At 35.2% G+C, this 17,940-nt stretch overlaps 1 protein-coding gene across 1 annotated transcript in view; it reads right to left on the reverse strand.

The window, feature by feature from the left end:
- LOC137424096 (glutamate receptor ionotropic, NMDA 2C-like) overlaps positions 1–17,940 on the reverse strand; it is a 430,015-nt gene that overhangs the window by 179,338 nt on the left and 232,737 nt on the right. The window lies entirely within an intron of this gene.

The raw sequence follows: 17,940 nt of genomic DNA on the forward strand, positions 1-17,940 counted from the left end.
AGAACATGACCGCCGGGTGCTTAAGTGCATAAAATTCTTTTGTCCTCGGTTGCAACACTCGCTACCGAGTTCCAAACTGCCTCTGGAAGCAACACTAGCATAACAACTGTTCGTCAGGAGCTTCATGAAATGGGCTTCCATGGCCGAGCAGCCAGCCACACACAAGCCTAAGATCACCATGCACAATGCCAAGTGTCGGCTGGAGTGGTGTGAAGCTCTCCATTTGTTTGTCCATTGGACTCTGGGAGCAGTGGAAACGCGTTCCTCTGGAGTGATGAATCACGCTTCACCATCTGGCAGTCCGACGGACAAATCTGGGTTTGGCGGATGCCAGGAGAACGCTACCTGCCCGAATGCATAGTGCCAACTGTAAAGTTTGGGGGCTGGAGAAATAATGGTCTGGGGCTGTTTTTCATGGTTCGGGCTTGGCACCTCAGTTCCAGTGAAGGGAAATCTTAACGCTACAGCGTACAATGACATTCTAGACGATTGTGTGCTTCCAACTTTGTGGCAACAGTTTGGGGAAGGCCTTTTCCTGTTTCAGCATGATCATGCCCTCGTGCACAAAACAAAGTCCGTACAGAAATGGTTTGTTGAGATCGGTGTCGAAGAACTTGATTGCCCTGCACCAGAGCCCTGACCTCAACCCCATCGCACAACTTTGGGATGAATTGGAACGCCAACTGCGAGCCAGGCCTAATCGCCCGACATCAGTGCCCGACCTCACTGATGCTCTTGTGGTTGAATCGAAGCAAATCCCCGCAGCAATGTTCTCATATCTAGTGGAAAGCCTTCCCAGAAGAGTGGAGGCTGTTATAGTAGCAAAGGTGGGACCAACTCCATAGTAATGGCCATGATTTTGCAATGAGATGTTTGACGAGCACATACGGTGTGATGTTCGGGTGTTCACATACGTTTGGCCATGTAGTGTACTAGTGGGTTATGCTTACACATTGTAAACCATAACAAACCGTGCTTTGTACGTAGGTACATAATAAATAGAAGCTTTATGATGATAGGCAAGCATCACTAACTGCTCATAGATATTCATTTTGATTTATTTATTACTTGCAAAATCGAAGATCTTTCAAGTATATTGGTTGGTCTTGTGTGTTATTCGGTCTGTTTGTCTGTCTGTTTGTTGGTTTGTCACTCGCCTACAGGTCACAATTCTAAACCAATCATGAAACTTTACCAAGTTGTAGAGGTAGTCACAATGGAGAAGCCCAAGGTCAAAAGTCAAAAGTCATCTTGAGGTCAAATTTCTAAAATCATCATTTTTCATCTGATGCACTTCAGAATTAAGCAGCAATTGTATAGTGCCTCAGTGAATTGGGAAACTCACTATTTTTGAAGTCAAAAGGTCAAAGGTCAACTCATGGTCAAACTTCTAAAATCATCAATTTTCATCTGAAAAATCATCAATTCTCATCCTATTAACTTGCAAATTAAACAGCAATTGTATAACACTATAGTGCATCACTCAATTTCGAAAGCAACTATTTTTGAGGCCAAAAGGTCATAGGTCAATTCAAGGTCAAACCCCTAAAATCATCAATTTTCATCTGAAAAATCATCAATTTTCATCCTATTAACTTGCAAATTAAACAGCAATTGTATAGCACTATAGTGCATCACTCAATTTCGAAAGCAACTATTTTGAGGCCAAAAGGTCATAGGTCAATATAAGGTCAAACCCCTAAAATCATCAATTTTCATCTAAAAAATAATAAATTTTATTCCGATTAGCCTGAGCTTTGATTAAGATAATCAATTTTAATGTTAATGCAATGGACAATTTGATGTATCCATGGCAACTTTTCTTCGGAGGGAGAGGGGGAGGTGAGTTTAAGTATTGTGCTCTGCAAGACGTCTTTCTTGTTTATTTATATATTTTACAGATGCATTTACAGTTTTTATGTAAATTTTCATTGAGATTTTTATTTCACAGTTTACCATTACAGAAATTACCATTTTCAAATGCTCGATATCGATTGAGGTTTTTTTTTCTTTACGGATGCGTTTATGCCTATTTTTACGCAAATTTTCATTTACGGACACTTTTTCATTTTTTAATTTACATATATTATTGTCATGTTTATTTCACAGTGTACAGTTATAGAAATTACAATTTTCAAATGGTAGATATTGATTGAGGTTAAAAAAATTGTTTTTTTTACGTGTACCGTTTCTAAAAAGTACATTTTAATTTACGGACGCTTTCTGACGGTTCTGTGATTTTTCCGGGTATACCAGCTTTGATGTCCATCGGCATGCCAAATTCCAGATTTATACGACAGCTTGTCAATCAGTCAGTAGTGAGAAATAGCATTTCAAAAGGAGGCACAAAACAAACTCCCACTCTCTCTTCAATCCCACTCCTCCCTCCAGGTCTTTAAAACAGCTGTTCACCACCATCTCATATCTTCCCCCATCCAAAACTTGATCTTTTCTACCCCTGTTAATCAAAGTGAGGTGCAAAGTGCCCCTCCCGTTATATAAGGGATCGTTTCTCTGTATGCAGCTTTTACACGGGGACTGAAAATACGTTTTTCGTCTTCTACTGGATGAAATTGGTTGCAAATTTCAGAAGTAAATGCTTTGTACATCGAGGTAATATGTTCCAAATTTCAGCAACATTGGTTTCTACATTCTGGAGTTTTATTTAGAAAACCCTCAAAATCACGTTGGTGTCTGTCCGTCCGTCCGCCCAAAATGTGTTGGCGCTCATATCTCAAGGGCTATATATTGAAACTAGCTGAAACTTGGAATATACATCGGCCAATATATCTAGTTAATGGCTTTCGAAACAAATTCCACCTGAGTACCATAGTTTTTGCTTTAAAATTTAATATACATAAATATATATATACATAAATAAATATATAAAAAATATTTGTATATATATCTTACTATAATTCACCAAATGTCTGTCCGTCTGTTCGAAGGTACCGCAAAAACGGCTCAACCGATCGAAACGATATTTTGGGTGGATAATCCTGGGATCTCCAGGAATAAAATAGGCTATTTCGTTTTCCCAATTTCAGCAATTTCAGTCTTCAGTATTCTCAGGTTTGGACTCCCGCATAACATTCGCGTTCGCATAACGTTCATTGTGACGATGTTCTCATTGTGACGATGTATGTGTTCACGATAGTGTTTGACGTGACGGTGTGAACGTAATTTCGTAATGTTTTTCGTTTTGTAATCCTTTAATGAACGTTTAATGTTTAATGAACGTTTAATGCCCTTCGATGTCCGGGGCCGCATGCGCACTACACTGGACGGGCCAGCGTGTACCTTGCCCTTCGCCGTTGGCTCGGGTAAACCGCTGAGCCCCATCGGTGATGGGGACGGGGCTTGAGACAGTGTCCTTCATTAAAAGTATAATAAACGCTGTCGCCATCGATCTTGCCAAGTCCGTAACAGCCGTAATGTTTAATCTCTACATGAGAGAATTCCACATAGCTATTTGGGCAGTGAATACGCTAACAGATCGCTGTCTCCATCGATCTTGCCAAGGCAGTAACAGCTATCAGCCCAAAATCCTTTTAACTGTTGATTTGGTACAGTTACACGTATCGGGAATTTGGTACACGTATCGGGAGTACATACGACATAGCGATTGTGAACACTATTATCGATCACGATTCACGATCACGATCATCACGATCATAGTGTATCGATCACGATTTGAAACACGATGGAATAATATTTACTGATATGAACAGTGATGTGGCTTTTATTGAAATTCTAAAGATACTGTTTAGATTTTGATGATTTGCGTGTTATATGATTCAACGGATGTTTATATGAATCGTTTAAAATAAAAAAAACCTTCAATTTCTGATATTTTTCCTTTTCATTTGGGCTTCCAAATTGAAGCCCCGCCCATTGGGCGGGTACCGTTGCTAGTATACACAATTTATAACTCTTCAAAATATTATTACCCAAATCTAATGTGCTGAGTTAATGGATAAGGCAACAGATTCTCCAAGCTGGGGAGTGTAGGTTCGTGGTCCCATCTGGGTTGAGTCATTTTTTTCTTCTTACTTTTTGAAGTCTTTTATATCTTCTTGAATTAATCAAAGGGAGGCCACTCCCTTTATATGGGAACGTTTCTTTGTATGCAACTTTAACATGGGGACTGAAAATTAGTTTCTCGGCTTCTACTGGTATATTATATATACGTTAATACACATAAATACACACTTTACATCCCATTAAACTATTTTAAAAATATATTCCAACGTGCTGGCCCAATGGCCTGAAGGATAAGGCATCAGACTTTTGAGTTCAAGCTTTTGAGTTCAGGGGATTTTGAGTTCAAGCTGTGTGCCAATTTGATTCATACACCTGCATGAAGAAGTAAATGTATTTTATTTGCCAGATGTGGAGCGCCTCTTTATATAAACCTTTCTAGAGCATTACTTGGTTCCTCCTCAGAACACAAGGGTAGTTCAGCATGCACAGGAGATTTTTTGACTGTCCCTTATTTTGTATTGTTTGGCATTATCTACCAGCTATGGAATGTCCCTTCTTTTCTATACTTTGCCACATGGCACATACCCTTATATAAAGGGGTCTTTTCTATGCTTCTGGCATTTTAGCAAATAATATATACAGTATGTGATATATATATATAAAACACAGTTTGTGTGCGCGTGTGTGTGTTTGTTTGTGTGTGTAATGTTACCGATAGACTCCTAAACGGAGAGGCTCACGTACTTGATATTTGGCACAGACATGGCCATTGAGCCTGGGACGAACATGGCTGACCTAAAAATTTATTTCATAATATGTTTTTACCATATTTTTTATCTCAGCGCGAAATATTATGACCGGAATCTGACTGGAAGCAGAGCAGCGCGCTGATTCGCTCAGAGCGATCACGTGATGTTCGTTGCCGCCATTAACTCAGTTACGCGTTCGCACGTATTTCAGAGCGATTGCGTTTTTGCCGGGTACTTCTGCATGATTAGCATTTAGCATGATTTAGCATGTTTCACATAGATTTGTTTTCAGCGAGCAGAAGTACCCGGCATTGTACGAATAATATATCGATAGTGCTGTGTAGGGCGTAGTGATGCCGCTGTGGGAGGGACCGAGCAAGGTCGCTGTGGGCGGGACCGAGCGAGGTCGCTGTGGGCGGGCCCGGGCGAGATCGCTGTGGGCGGGGCCGAGCGAGGCAGCTATGGGCGGGGCCGAGAGCGGTTGCTGTGGGCGGGGCCGAGCGAGGTCTGCGTTAGTGCGTTGCCGTTGTCGTTGCCTGGTATAAAAAGATAGTGCTTGATGCTCTCTGCGTCAAGATACGGACTTGATGTCCGTATCTTTACAACAGACATTCCAATGATGATGATGATAAATGTAATACCACTCAAGGAAGGCCCACAACTCAAGAGAGTGGAAAAAAACAATAAAATGAACAAAAATACGGGGAAGAAGAAGCAACCACTCAGAAGAATGACAGAAAATCATTTCCCTTAAATGTACCGTGTTCACCAACTAGCACGACCAGATACAGGACACCAAAATAATTTCCCTTACACATATCGTGTCCACCAACCAGCAAGACCATACCACTTACCTCTGGATCAAACTGTATTTCAAATATTCAAACGGTTTTTACATGCTGCCGTCTCCTAGCAACCAATGAAATTTTTCAAAAATATTGTAGCTTCACTTTTCACGGAGTATGAGCGTTCTATATATTTTCAATTCAGTGCGCCCGACTCGCTCACGTACTTGATTTGTGGCATACCCATGGCCATTGGGCCTCCACGGTGTAATTTGTGCGAGGCTTTTGTCCGAGTGAGCTTGAGTCGAGAGGGCGAATGTACGGGTCTCCCTTCCCCCGCCCGGCAACGCCGGTACTGGAGGGCGTCACAGGATCGGTGAGTCTCCAAAATCCGCTTCGTGCTATTGCGAAGATTCAGGACGATGTCGCGATTGTTGTGCTGCTCTCCGACCATGAGAACTGCAACATCATTGTTGACTGGCCCTCCCCTTCCCTCCCCCTTCCCCCTCCCCCTCCCCCTCCACCCTAACCCCTCCCCCTCCACCCTACCCCCTCCCCTTTCCCCCTCCCCCTCCCTTTCCCCCTCCCCCTCCCTTTTCCCCCTCCCCCCTACCCCTTCCCCTCACCCTCCCCCCCCCCTCCCCTCCCCCTCCCCTCCCACCCCTCTCCTCTCCCATCCCTCCCCCCTCCCCCCCTCTTCTCCTCTCCTCTCCCCCCCCTCCCCCCTCTTCTCCCTCACGTTTATACATGGAATGCCGGGTACTTCCCCCCCCTCTTCTCCCCTCCCCCCTCTCCTCCCCTCCCCCCCTCTCCTCCCCTCCACCCATTCCCCTCCCCTCAACTTCCCCCTCCCCTCCCCTCCCCCGCCCGGCAATGACGGGTACTTCTGCTAGTATATATATATATAAAATAAGCCTGTTTTGTGTCAGACCTTGTAACGTCATAAAGTACGACGAATATCATGTTAATGGGAGGTTGGCGAACACACAAGCTATGAAGGTCATTTATTTCTAATGTCATTTAGAGTTTCCTTAATGTTTTCATTTGATTTTCATCCAAGGTTGTTCCTGTGTCCCAACATCCCTGTGTCTCCAAGCTGCCCAACAGTGAAAGATTTGTAGTCGGAAATGGAGATAAATAAATATCTCACGGTGTCAGCAAAGAAGTGTTCGGTCAACTTTGGCGTTAAAACATTCACAAAGCACACTGTTGTGAAACAGCACGTGTAAACAGCACGTATCACACACTACTGTGTAAAGGAACACCTCTACACATCACACACGATGTTGTTTAACACCTTTACACATAACACTACGTTATTTAAGAACAGAGGGTTAGTGAGGAGTAGGATGGTCACACATGTTTGTAAAACCCCTTTCCATAACAAATGTGGTCCAGACATAAAGAGGTGCAATTCAAAACAAGGAGTTATCATTGTTTAACAGAGATGATTCAAAACAAAGAGATATCGTTGTTTAACAGAGATGATTCAAAACAAAGATAAATCATTGTTTAACAGAGATGAGTCAAAACAAAGAGATGTCATTGTTTATCAGAGATGATTCAAAACAAAGATAAATCATTGTTTAACAGAGATGAGTCAAAACAAAGAGATATCATTGTTTATCAGAGATGATTCAAAACAAAGATAAATCATTGTTTAACAGAGATGAGTCAAAACAAAGAGATATCATTGTTTATCAGAGATGATTCAAAACAAAGATAAATCATTGTTTAACAGAGATGAGTCAAAACAAAGAGATATCATTGTTTATCAGAGATGATTCAAAACAAAGATAAATCATTGTTTAACAGAGATGAGTCAAAACAAAGAGATATCGTTGTTTATCAGAGATGATTCAAAACAAAGAGATATCATTGTTTATCAGAGATGATTCAAAACAAAGATAAATCATTGTTTAACAGAGATGAGTCAAAACAAAGAGATATCATTGTTTATCAGAGATGATTCAAAACAAAGATAAATCATTGTTTAACAGAGATGAGTCAAAACAAAGAGATATCATTGTTTATCAGAGATGATTCAAAACAAAGATAAATCATTGTTTAACAGAGATGAGTCAAAACAAAGAGATATCGTTGTTTATCAGAGATGATTCAAAACAAAGAGATATCGTTGTTTAACAGAGATGAGTCAAAACAAAGAGATATCGTTGTTTATCAGAGATGATTCAAAACAAAGAGATATCGTTGTTTAACAGAGATGAGTCAAAACAAAGAGATATCGTTGTTTATCAGAGATGATTCAAAACAAAGATATATCATTGTTTAACAGAGATGAGTCAAAACAAAGAGATATCATTGTTTAACAGAGATGATTCAAAACAAAGAGATATCATTGTTTAACAGAGATGATTCAAAACAAAGATATATCATTGTTTAACAGAGATGATTCAAAACAAAGAGATATCATTGTTCAACAGAGATGATTCAAAACAAAGAGATATCATTGTTTAACAGAGATGAGTCAAAACAAAAAGATATCATTGTTTAACAGAGATGATTCAAAACAAAGAGATATCATTGTTTAACAGAGATGATTCAAAACAAAGAGATATCATTGTTTATCAGAGATGATTCAAAACAAAGTGATATCATTGTTTAACAGAGATGATTCAAAACAAAGACATGTCATTGTTTAACAGAGATGATTCAAAACAAAGAGATATCGTTGTTTACCAGAGATGATTCAAAACAAAGTGATATCGTTGTTAAACAGAGATGATTCAAAACAAAGTGATATCGTTGTTTAACAGAGATGATTCAAAACAAAGATATCATTGTTCAACAGAGATGATTCAAAACAAAGAGATGTCATTGTTCAACAGAGATGATTCAAAACAAAGATATATCGTTGTTTTACAGAGATGATTCAAAACAAAGATATCATTGTTTAACAGAGATGAATCAAAACAAAGAGATAGCATTGTTTAACAGAGATTATTCAAAACAAAGAGATGGCATTGTTTAACAGAGATTATCCAAAACAAAGAGATATTGTTGTTTATCAGAGATGATTCAAAACAAAGAGATAGCATTGTTTAACAGAGATTATTCAAAACAAAGAGATGGCATTGTTTAACAGAGATTATCCAAAACAAAGAGATATTGTTGTTTATCAGAGATGAATCAAAACAAAGAGATAGCATTGTTTAACAGAGATTATTCAAAACAAAGAGATGGCATTGTTTAACAGAGATTATCCAAAACAAAGAGATATCGTTGTTTATCAGAGATGATTCAAAACAAAGAGATATCGTTGTTTAACAGAGATGAGTCAAAACAAAGAGATATCGTTGTTTATCAGAGATGATTCAAAACAAAGAGATATCATTGTTTAACAGAGATGAGTCAAAACAAAGAGATATCATTGTTTAACAGAGATGATTCAAAACAAAGAGATATCATTGTTTAACAGAGATGATTCAAAACAAAGATATATCATTGTTTAACAGAGATGATTCAAAACAAAGAGATATCATTGTTCAACAGAGATGATTCAAAACAAAGAGATATCATTGTTTAACAGAGATGAGTCAAAACAAAAAGATATCATTGTTTAACAGAGATGATTCAAAACAAAGAGATATCATTGTTTAACAGAGATGATTCAAAACAAAGAGATATCATTGTTTATCAGAGATGATTCAAAACAAAGTGATATCATTGTTTAACAGAGATGATTCAAAACAAAGACATGTCATTGTTTAACAGAGATGATTCAAAACAAAGAGATATCGTTGTTTACCAGAGATGATTCAAAACAAAGTGATATCGTTGTTAAACAGAGATGATTCAAAACAAAGTGATATCGTTGTTTAACAGAGATGATTCAAAACAAAGATATCATTGTTCAACAGAGATGATTCAAAACAAAGAGATGTCATTGTTCAACAGAGATGATTCAAAACAAAGAGATATCGTTGTTTTACAGAGATGATTCAAAACAAAGATATCATTGTTTAACAGAGATGAATCAAAACAAAGAGATAGCATTGTTTAACAGAGATTATTCAAAACAAAGAGATGGCATTGTTTAACAGAGATTATCCAAAACAAAGAGATATTGTTGTTTAACAGAGATGATTCAAAACAAAAATATCATTGTTTAACAGAGATGAATCAAAACAAAGAGATATCATTGTTTAACAGAGATGATTCAAAACAAAGAGATAGCATTGTTTAACAGAGATGATTCAAAACCAAGATATCATTGTTTAACAGAGATGATTCAAAACAAAGAGATAGCATTGTTTAACAGAGATGATTCAAAACCAAGATATCATTGTTTAACAGAGATGATTCAAAACAAAGAGATAGCATTGTTTAACAGAGATGATTCAAAACAAAGAGATAGCATTGTTTAACAGAGATGATTCAAAACCAAGATATCATTGTTTAACAGAGATGATTCAAAACAAAGAGATAGCATTGTTTAACAGAGATGATTCAAAACCAAGATATCATTGTTTAACAGAGATGATTCAAAACAAAGAGATAGCATTGTTTAACAGAGATGATTCAAAACCAAGATATCATTGTTTAACAGAGATTATTCAAAACAAAGAGATGGCATTGTTTAACAGAGATTATTCAAAACAAAGAGATAGCATTGTTTAACAGAGATGATTCAAAACAAAGAGATATCATTGTTTAACAGAGATGATTCAAAACAAAGAGATGGCATTGTTTAACAGAGATGATTCAAAACAAAGAGATAGCATTGTTTAACAGAGATGATTCAAAACAAAGAGATGGCATTGTTTAACAGAGATGATTCAAAACAAAGAGATAGCATTGTTTAACAGAGATGATTCAAAACCAAGATATCATTGTTTAACAGAGATGATTCAAAACAAAGAGATGGCATTGTTTAACAGAGATGATTCAAAACAAAGAGATAGCATTGTTTAACAGAGATGATTCAAAACAAAGAGATAGCATTGTTTAACAGAGATGATTCAAAACCAAGATATCATTGTTTAACAGAGATGATTCAAAACAAAGAGATAGCATTGTTTAACAGAGATGATTCAAAACCAAGATATCATTGTTTAACAGAGATTATTCAAAACAAAGAGATGGCATTGTTTAACAGAGATTATTCAAAACAAAGTGATATCATTGTTTAACAGAGATGATTCAAAACAAAGACATATCGTTGTTTAACAGAGGAGATTCAAAACAAAGAGATATCGTTGTTTAACAGAGGAGATTCAAAACAAAGAGATATCATTGTTTAACAGAGATGATTCAAAACCAAGATATCATTGTTTAACAGAGATGATTCAAAACAAAGAGATATCATTGTTTAACAGAGATGAATCAAAACAAAGAGATATCATTGTTTAACAGAGATTATTCAAAACAAAGAGATGGCATTGTTTAACAGGGATTATTCAAAACAAAGAGATAGCATTGTTTAACAGAGATGATTCAAAACCAAGATATCATTGTTTAACAGAGATGATTCAAAACAAAGAGATAGCATTGTTTAACAGAGATGATTCAAAACCAAGATATCATTGTTTAACAGAGATTATTCAAAACAAAGAGATGGCATTGTTTAACAGAGATTATTCAAAACAAAGTGATATCATTGTTTAACAGAGATGATTCAAAACAAAGACATATCGTTGTTTAACAGAGGAGATTCAAAACAAAGAGATATCGTTGTTTAACAGAGGAGATTCAAAACAAAGAGATATCATTGTTTAACAGAGATGATTCAAAACAAAGAGATACCGTTGTTTAACAGAGATGATTCAAAACAAAGAGATATCATTGTTTAACAGAGATAATTCAAAACAAAGAGATATCATTGTTTAACAGAGATGATTCAAAACAAAGAGATATCATTGTTTAACAGAGATGATTCAAAACAAAGAGATATCATTGTTTAACAGAGATGATTCAAAACAAAGAGATAGCATTGTTTAACAGAGATGATTCAAAACAAAGAGATATCATTGTTTAACAGAGATGATTCAAAACAAAGAGATATCATTGTTTAACAGAGATGATTCAAAACAAAGAAAGCATTGTTTCACAGAGATGATTCAAATCAAAGAGTTATCATTGCTTAACAGAGATGATTCAAAACAAAGATATCATTGTTTAACAGAGATTATTCAAAACAAAGAGATATCATTGTTTAACAGAGATGATTCAAAACAAAGATATCATTGTTTAACAGATGATTCAAAACAAAGAGATATCATTGTTTAACAGAGATGATTCAAAACAAAGAGATAGCATTGTTTAACAGAGATGATTCAAAACCAATATATCATTGTTTAACAGAGATGATTCAAAACAAAGAGATAGCATTGTTTAACAGAGATTATTCAAAACAAAGAGATATCATTGTTTAACAGAGATGATTCAAAACAAAGAGATATCGTTGTTTAACAGAGATGATTCAAAACCAAGATATCGTTGTTTAACAGAGATCATTCAAAACAAAGAGATATTGTTGTTCAACAGAGATGATTCAAAACAGAGATATCATTGTTTAACAGATGATTCAATACAAAGATATCATTCTTTAACAGAGATGATTCAAAACAGAGATATTGTTGTTTAACAGAGATTATTAAAAACAAAGAGATAGCATTGTTTAACTGATGATTCAAAACAAAGATATCATTGTTTAACAGAGATGATTCAAAACAAAGAGATATCGTTGTTTAACAGAGATGATTCAAAACAAAGGGATATCATTGTTTAACTGATGATTCAAAACAAAGATATCATTGTTTAACAGAGATGATTCAAAACAAAGAGATATCGTTGTTTAACAGAGATGATTCAAAACAAAGAGATATCATTGTTTAACAGAGATGATTCAAAACAAAGAGATATCATTGTTTAACAGAGATGATTCAAAACAGAGATATCATTGTTTAACAGATGATTCAAAACAAAGATATCATTGTTTAACAGAGATGATTGAAAGCAGAGATATCGTTGTTTAACAGAGATGATTCAAAACAAAGAGATATCATTGTTTAACAGAGTTGATTCAAAACAAAGAGATGTTGTTGTTTAACAGAGATGATTCAAAACAAAGAGATATCGTTGTTTAACAGAGATGATTCAAAACAAAGAGATATCGTTGTTTAACAGAGATGACTCAAAACAAAGAGATATCTTTGTTTAACAGAGTTGATTCAAAACAAAGAGATATCATTGTTTAACAGAGATGATTCAAAACAAAGAGATATCGTTGTTTGACAGAGATGATTCAAAACAAAGAGATATCGTTGTTTAACAGAGATGATTCAAAACAGAGACATCGTTGTTTTACAGAGATGATTCAAAACAGAGATATCGTTTTTTAATAGAGATGATTCAAAACAAAGATATCGTTGTTTAACAGAGATGATTCAAAACAAAGACATATCGTTGTTTAACAGAGATGATTCAAAACAAAGAGATATCGTTGTTTAACAGAGATGATTCAAAACAAAGAGATATCATTTTTTAACAGAGATGATTCAAAACAAAGAAATATCGTTGTTTAACAGAGATGTTTCAAAACAAAGAGATATCATTGTTTAACAGAGATGATTCAAAACAAAGAGATATCATTGTTTAACAGAGATGATTCAAAACAAAGAGATATCATTGTTTAACAGAGATGATTCAAAACAAAGAGATATCGTTGTTTAACAGAGATGATTCAAAACAAAGACATGTCATTGTTTAACAGAGATGATTCAAAACAAAGAGATATCGTTGTTTACCAGAGATGATTCAAAACAAAGAGATAGCATTGTTTAACAGAGATGATTCAAAACAAAGAGATATTGTTGTTTAACAGAGATGATTCAAAACAAAGAGATATCATTGTTTAACAGAGATGATTCAAAACAAAGACATGTCATTGTTTAACAGAGATGATTCAAAACAAAGAGATATTGTTGTTTACCAGAGATGGTTCAAAACAAAGTGATATCGTTGTTAAACAGAGATGATTCAAAACAAAGTGATATCGTTGTTTAACAGAGATGATTCAAAACAAAGATATCATTGTTCAACAGAGATGATTCAAAACAAAGAGATGTCATTGTTCAACAGAGATGATTCAAAACAAAGAGATATCGTTGTTTTACAGAGATGATTCAAAACAAAGATATCATTGTTTAACAGAGATGAATCAAAACAAAGAGATAGCATTGTTTAACAGAGATTATTCAAAACAAAGAGATGGCATTGTTTAACAGAGATTATCCAAAACAAAGAGATATTGTTGTTTAACAGAGATGATTCAAAACAAAGATATCATTGTTTAACAGAGATGAATCAAAACAAAGAGATATCATTGTTTAACAGAAATGATTCAAAACAAAGAGATAGCATTGTTTAACAGAGATGATTCAAAACCAAGATATCATTGTTTAACAGAGATGATTCAAAACAAAGAGATAGCATTGTTTAACAGAGATGATTCAAAACCAAGATATCATTGTTTAACAGAGATGATTCAAAACAAAGAGATATCATTGTTTAACAGAGATGATTCAAAACCAAGATATCATTGTTTAACAGAGATGATTCAAAACAAAGAGATATCATTGTTTTACAGAGATGAATCAAAACAAAGAGATATCATTGTTTAACAGAGATTATTCAAAACAAAGAGATGGCATTGTTTAACAGAGATTATTCAAAACAAAGAGATAGCATTGTTTAACAGAGATGATTCAAAACCAAGATATCATTGTTTAACAGAGATGATTCAAAACAAAGAGATAGCATTGTTTAACAGAGATGATTCAAAACCAAGATATCATTGTTTAACAGAGATTATTCAAAACAAAGAGATGGCATTGTTTAACAGAGATTATTCAAAACAAAGTGATATCATTGTTTAACAGAGATGATTCAAAACAAAGAGATATCATTGTTTAACAGAGATGATTCAAAACAAAGAGATACCGTTGTTTAACAGAGATGATTCAAAACAAAGAGATATCATTGTTTAACAGAGATGATTCAAAACAAAGAGATATCATTGTTTAACAGAGATGATTCAAAACAAAGAGATATCATTGTTTAACAGAGATGATTCAAAACAAAGAGATATCATTGTTTAACAGAGATGATTCAAAACAAAGAGATATCATTGTTTAACAGAGATGATTCAAAACAAAGAGATATCATTGTTTAACAGAGATGATTCAAAACAAAGATATCATTGTTTAACAGATGATTCAAAACAAAGAGATATCATTGTTTAACAGAGATGATTCAAAACAAAGAGATAGCATTGTTTAACAGAGATGATTCAAAACCAATATATCATTGTTTAACAGAGATTATTCAAAACAAAGAGATATCATTGTTTAACAGAGATGATTCAAAACAAAGAGATATCGTTGTTTAACAGAGATGATTCAAAACCAAGATATCGTTGTTTAACAGAGATGATTCAAAACAAAGAGATATTGTTGTTCAAAAGAGATGATTCAAAACAAAGAGATATCATTGTTTAACAGAGATGATTCAAAACAAAGAGATATCATTGTTTAACAGAGATGATTCAAAACAAAGAGATATTGTTGTTCAACAGAGATGATTCAAAACAGAGATATCATTGTTTAACAGATGATTCAAAACAAAGATATCATTGTTTAACAGAGATGATTCAAAACAGAGATATTGTTGTTTAACAGAGATTATTAAAAACAAAGAGATAGCATTGTTTAACTGATGATTCAAAACAAAGATATCATTGTTTAACAGAGATGATTCAAAACAAAGAGATATCGTTGTTTAACAGAGATGATTCAAAACAAAGAGATATCATTGTTTAACAGAGATGATTCAAAACAGAGATATCATTGTTTAACAGATGATTCAAAACAAAGATATCATTGTTTAACAGAGATGATTCAAAACAAAGAGATATCGTTGTTTAACAGAGATGATTCAAAACAAAGAGATATCGTTGTTTAACAGAGATGACTCAAAACAAAGAGATATCTTTGTTTAACAGAGTTGATTCAAAACAAAGAGATATCATTGTTTAACAGAGATGATTCAAAACAAAGAGATATCGTTGTTTGACAGAGATGATTCAAAACAAAGAGATATCGTTGTTTAACAGAGATGATTCAAAACAGAGACATCGTTGTTTAACAGAGATGATTCAAAACAGAGATATCGTTTTTTAATAGAGATGATTCAAAACAAAGATATCGTTGTTTAACAGAGATGATTCAAAACAAAGACATATCGTTCTTTAACAGAGATGATTCAAAACAAAGAGATATCGTTGTTTAACAGAGATGATTCAAAACAAAGATATATCATTGTTTAACAGAGATGATTCAAAACAAAGAGATATCATTGTTTAACAGAGATGATTCAAAACAAAGAGATATCATTGTTTAACAGAGATGATTCAAAACAAAGAGATATCATTGCTTAACAGAGATGATTCAAAACAAAGAAATATCGTTGTTTAACAGAGATGTTTCAAAACAAAGAGATATCATTGTTTAACAGAGATGATTCAAAACAAAGAGATATCATTGTTTAACAGAGATGATTCAAAACAAAGAGATATCATTGTTTAACAGAGATGATTCAAAACAAAGAGATATCGTTGTTTAACAGAGATGATTCAAAACAAAGAGATATCATTGTTTAACAGATATGATTCAAAACAAAGAGATATCGTTGTTTAACAGATATTATTCAAAACAAAGAGATATCATCTACCATATAAACCACAATGTGTGTGTGTGTGTGTGTGTGTGTGTGTGTGTGTGTGTGTGTGTGTGTGTGTGTGTTTGTGTGTGTGTTTGTGCATGCGTGTCTGTCTGTCCCCCTTCATATGGGTAGTTTTAAAGGCTTCAAGTATTGCTTTAGGAAGGATTTGGGTGGGGGTGGGGGGTGGGGGGGCTCAGGGTGGGGTTTAATGGGCAATCTTTGAACATGACTGTGTGTCCACCAGATAAAGGACCCAAAAGACCCCAAAGACCCAGAAGACCCCGAAGACCCAATGGACCCCAAACACCCAAATTACCCGAAGACCCAAAATACCTTGTGGACTGTTAAAGACACAAAATACCAAGAAGACCCATAAGACCCCAAAGACTGAAGACACAAAATACCCCGAAGACCCAAAATACCCCGAAGACCCAAAAGACTCCAAAGATCCAAAAGACTGAAAATACCCTGAAGACCCAAAAGACCCAGAGGATCCAAAATACCCAAATAAACCTGAGGACCCAAATGACAGAGGACCTGAAAGACCCCAATGACTCAGAAGACTCCCAATAACTTTTAAGATCCATTCTATGTGGATCTCCACCAATTTGATTCATACACCTGCATGAAGAAGTAAATGTATTTCATTTGTCAGATGTAGGGTGCCCCTTTATATGAACTTTTCTGGAGCATTACTTGGTTCCTCCTCAGAACACAAGGATAGTTCAGCATGCACAGGAGATTTTTTGACTGTCCCTTCTTTTCTGTTGTTCGACATTTTCTATAAGCTATGGAATGTCCCTTCTTTTCTATACTTTGCGACATGGCACATACCCTTATATAAAGGGGCCTTTTCTATGCCCCTGGCATTTTACCCAAGAATGTCCCTTCTTTTCTATGGTTTGGCATATGGCACATCCTATATAAAGGGGCATTTTCGATGCCCATGGCATTTTTCCCAAAATACATTTTATATACAAACAAAATGCATTTGTTCATCATCGAAGACTTTATTCAAGACGATATAAAAGACTTGAAAAAGTAAGAGGAAAGGATATTCAACCCAGACGGGATTCAAACCAATAATCCCCAGCTTAGGAGTCTGATGCTTTATCCATTAGGCCATTGAGCCAGCATGTTGGAATCAAAAAATATAATTATGTTGTAAAGGGGTATAAAGTGTGTATATATGTACATATTTAAATATATTTTAATTTTAAAGCAAAAAATATAGCACTTCAGTGGAATTTGTTTCGAAAGCCATTAACTAGACATATTGGCCGATGTATATTCCAAGTTTCAGCTCGTTTCAATGTTTCGTCCTTGAGATATGAGCGCCAACACATTTTGGGCGGACGGATGGACGGATAGACGGACACCAACGTGGTTTCGAGGGTTTTCTAAATATAACTCAAGAATGCATAAACGGACGTTGCTGAAATTTGGAACATATTACCTGAACGTACAAAGTATTTACTTCTGAAATTTGCAGCCGATTTCGTCCAGTAGAAGCCGAGAAACGTATTTTCAGTCCCCACGTTAAAGCTGCAAACAGAGAAACGATCCCTTATATAAAGGGAGGGGCGCTTTGCACCTCCGTTTGATTTGCAAATGCGGATTGAGTGTCCATGTTTCGTGTTCATAAGCACTCTGACCAGACTCAAACTAACGGAACAAAA

This window comes from Myxine glutinosa, chromosome 3, assembly GCF_964187855.1.
Source record: "Myxine glutinosa chromosome 3, kmMyxGlut1.1, whole genome shotgun sequence".
Taxonomy (NCBI): Eukaryota; Metazoa; Chordata; class Myxini; order Myxiniformes; family Myxinidae; genus Myxine; species Myxine glutinosa.